The sequence below is a fragment of the Empidonax traillii genome, unplaced genomic scaffold (genome assembly GCF_003031625.1).
Source record: "Empidonax traillii isolate 1590-97213 ecotype Southwest subspecies unplaced genomic scaffold, ASM303162v1 scaffold778:size296861, whole genome shotgun sequence".
In the NCBI taxonomy this organism is placed as follows: Eukaryota; Metazoa; Chordata; class Aves; order Passeriformes; family Tyrannidae; genus Empidonax; species Empidonax traillii.
This window is the reverse complement of record NW_020955971.1, coordinates 2,949-6,691: the sequence shown is the minus strand read 5'-3', so window position 1 is coordinate 6,691 and position 3,743 is coordinate 2,949.

Here is a 3,743-nt window from a genome sequence, read left to right as displayed (position 1 = left end):
GAGACTATATACATGAAACCTGAGAGCATGCAACCTCCTCAAAGTCTGGCTGCCTGGGCTCTGGTCCCTGAGAGCTACACACCCCAAGTGTTCACTGATGTTTCAGGTCAACCAGAACTCTTTGACCACTACTCAGAAAGTTGCTGGCCGTGGAACAATGCTACACTGGCCTTGCTCTACAACATCTCACTTTATAAGTAGCCAAAGACAGTCTGAGCAAGCAGCAAAATCCTTGTGGCTGAATAATGGAGATAGTACTGTAAACAGCTGGAAAAGTCTCTGACTCACCATGGAGCAGAGTACTAATGAGGAATGCTGTAACTTACCTGTCAAATGCTGAAGGCACCTTTGAATATGGTCACCTGCAAACTGTATTTTAATGATTGCCACCCATTGTTGGAAAAAAAATGCAGTTGCTTAACCCACTTTTACAGAAGCATTAAGCCAATGTTTATTTCTTCACCAAAAACAGTCAGGTGAGCACTTACAAATGTTTGGTAAAGGCAAAGTTGCCACAGTGTTTGAAGAGACCTTGGTAGCCATCCTGAAGCACCATAAGGGGCAGCATGGGCTTTCTCTATCACCCAAGTCATTGTCATGCCTTGTTCACCACTCTACCTTCTTCCAGACTGATGGCAGCTCAGTTGTCAGGAGGCAGTTACGGGATGTATGCTCCCAGAACAGCACATATCCCTGCCATGGCCCCTTAGTGGTGCAGCAGCACTGGTTAGACAGCAAAGCCAACAGAGAGGAAGAAACCCAACTCTGCTCAGTTGCTGTGTCAGGCTTTTTCAAAGCTTTTGTCCTCACTTCTTGCTTAATTGTTGTGTGACAGCTGCCCCATATGTCTTACACCATTAATTGCTGTGTTACAATTAGGAGACAACTGCATAGAAACAAAGGAAAAGCAGATTTCTGTGTGACCAAGCAAGACACTGTTAGGGTATTCTTGTCCTGTTAATTTTCAATAAAAAGTGGCAAAGCTGAAAAATATAGAAACAAGGAAAAATGCTTCTTCAGACATTTTCTGTCATTTTACAGTTAAACTCAGGACTTAACTCTACCACACAAACTACTAGCCCTTTTCAGAAAAAAACCCAACCCTGTACTTCAAAAATATTAGAACTAGCTGCAGAGAAAATAATTTTAAAGACATGGAACACTTTGACATATGTTGTACATTTGCCTAACTCTCATCCAAGATCTATATACCTCCTCTGGCATGTGGCCTTTATCTTAAAATTTCAAACCACTGCTAATGAAATTGATGGTCTTCTGCTAAGGTTGCAGCAAATAAATAGAATGCATATGTCCTGTGCTCTGTCTGGACAGGGGAGACCTATTTGATGACCCTTGTGTCTCGCTGTGTAGGGTTGGTTTAACCAGCCTGGTCTGTGAATAGGTATTTCATTTTTATGTCTTTCTTAAAAAATGAGCACTGAAGATGGATGTGTTGTAACCATCTCACTGGAAAGTATACAAATATGACTGATAAGCTGTGCTGTCTAGGCCAAAGTTTTATGATTAATATTCAATAGAGCTCTTGTGGACTTATAACAGAATTACGTACCTGAGGCTATATTTAATTACCAGAGTCTTTAGCCCCTGCTGCATTCAGCATTGATACTTCTCCATGATCAGCTGTGTAATTCCTTTCAGCTGCTGTGACAGAGAGACTTTTGTCAAGAGTAGTCCGATTGTCATGTAAGCATTGAAATACTGTTATCACAACACTATAAGCTGGATTTTAGAAAGGTTATTTTGGCCACAGTTTGGAGCATGCATAAGAAAACATTTGTAACAAGAAGTGGCTTAGCACAGGTTGGAAGGAAGAGGAGAGGTATGCAGATAGAGGCAGAGGCTTTCCTTTACCTGAGACTGTCATATATACAAGAATACAAATTACAGTATAGCTTTCTATGGAGTCAGTAAGGATCTATGTTCTTCCGCTCCCATTTGTGGCAAACCTGACCTTTTTCCTTAATGCAATATGTGAAGAATCAGTTTGTAATTCTACTTCAAACACCATCTCTAAGTCAAAACTTTCTATATGAACAAGAGACTGAATCTTGCACTGAGAATGCAGAAGACAAAAGAAACTAGGTGCAAGTACTAATGAATGAATAAATCAGCCAAGAGCACAGACCACCAAGGGAGACAGCAGAATCTGCTGATTAGAACAAGATAGGAACAACTGATAGAGGTTCCCTTTTTTGTCTCTTGCATATAATTTCTGTGAGGTCTTTCATACATTGTATTAGTACAGTACGACGAATACCCTCAGTATTCCCTGTGTCTGGGTCTTGCTGTGATTTCCCTCTTGCTCTGAAGCCTCAGGTTGCATGGGCTGCCAGAGGCAACTGTGCTCCTGCATGTGGATATGTAGAGGCCTTAGCCTGAAGAGATCAGTTTCTTATTCTCTTAAAATAAACAAGATGAAGGATAGGCCCTTTAAGAAAGTGCTTTAGATTCTCAGTTCATGTGACTGGAAACTTCAAAAACATTTCTATATTACTTTTGTGTTTCAGTTTTCTAAACACATATCCTGCTCTATAAACAGTGTGAAATCAAAGTGAGTGCAATAAAATGCATGAAATTTCTTGTTAATCTGTGAAGAACAATTGATTTGGCATTATTTAGATTTTTATAACCCCTCAAATTTCAAAGGCTTTACTATCCAGTATATAAATGCTGGTACAAGGAATCTGATATCTTTAGTTTTCACCTATTTGTCATTTTTCCCTTTTCCACTGTAAATAATATAGGACTCTATAAGACTTAATAAAGATAGCCAGGTGCAAAACTAATGCTCAAGGAAATACTTCCTTGACTTAACTGTGAATAGGAGAAATGGAGCGAATAGGAGTTCTCTTCATCTGAATTTAAACTAAACAGAAACTTCAGAATTTGCTGCAAAACATTTCCACTGGAAAACTTCCTTCCAGCTCCAGAAAGATCCTTCATATGCTTATGAGAGCTGCATAGTAGGTTTGTTAAATATATTCAGCCTGGAAAAGGTGGAAGTTTTTAGGAAATCCTGGAAGTCATAGTCCAGCCAGTTTGCTGTGCCCATTGGACTTTTGGGAAGAGACATGAAAATGAGAGCTTTTCCCCCTGAAAACTGGAAGGAGTGAGGGCACTGCATCGGAAAGGATGGTGTCTGAGTCTCCACAGCCTGTGTGCATTATAAATTTGGGGTTGTTTGGGTCTGAGGCATCAGGTAGAGAGAAAGGCCTGGGAGATTCTCACCTTGCCAGTGGATCCATGGTGGGGAATCCTTTGTGAATGGAGGAGATGGACCAGCTCAACACCACAACAGACTGAAGCCTGGGGAGCATTCTAGAAATGCCTGGAAACATACCACAGGTCACGCTGCAGCTATGTCCAGGATTTAAAGCAATTAATTTTCAAGTCTGATTTAAACAGTGATTTTTAACCCTAATTAACAGTGATTTTTAACCCTAATTATAGCAGGAGGAGCTGTTGTTTAAACCCGCTGAATTCTTGTGCACGTAGAACTGCAATAAGTCATTTATACCTGACCTGACCTTCTTAAGAGAAGGCTTAGAGGTGACCTCATCACTCTCTTCAACTACCTGAAGGGAGGTTATAGCCAGGTGGGGGTTGGTCTCTTCTCCCAGGCAACCGACAACAGGACAAGGGGACATGGGCTCAAGCTCTGCCAGGGGAGGTTTAGGTTAGATGTTAGGAAGAAATTCTTTACAGAGAGGGTAATCAGGCAT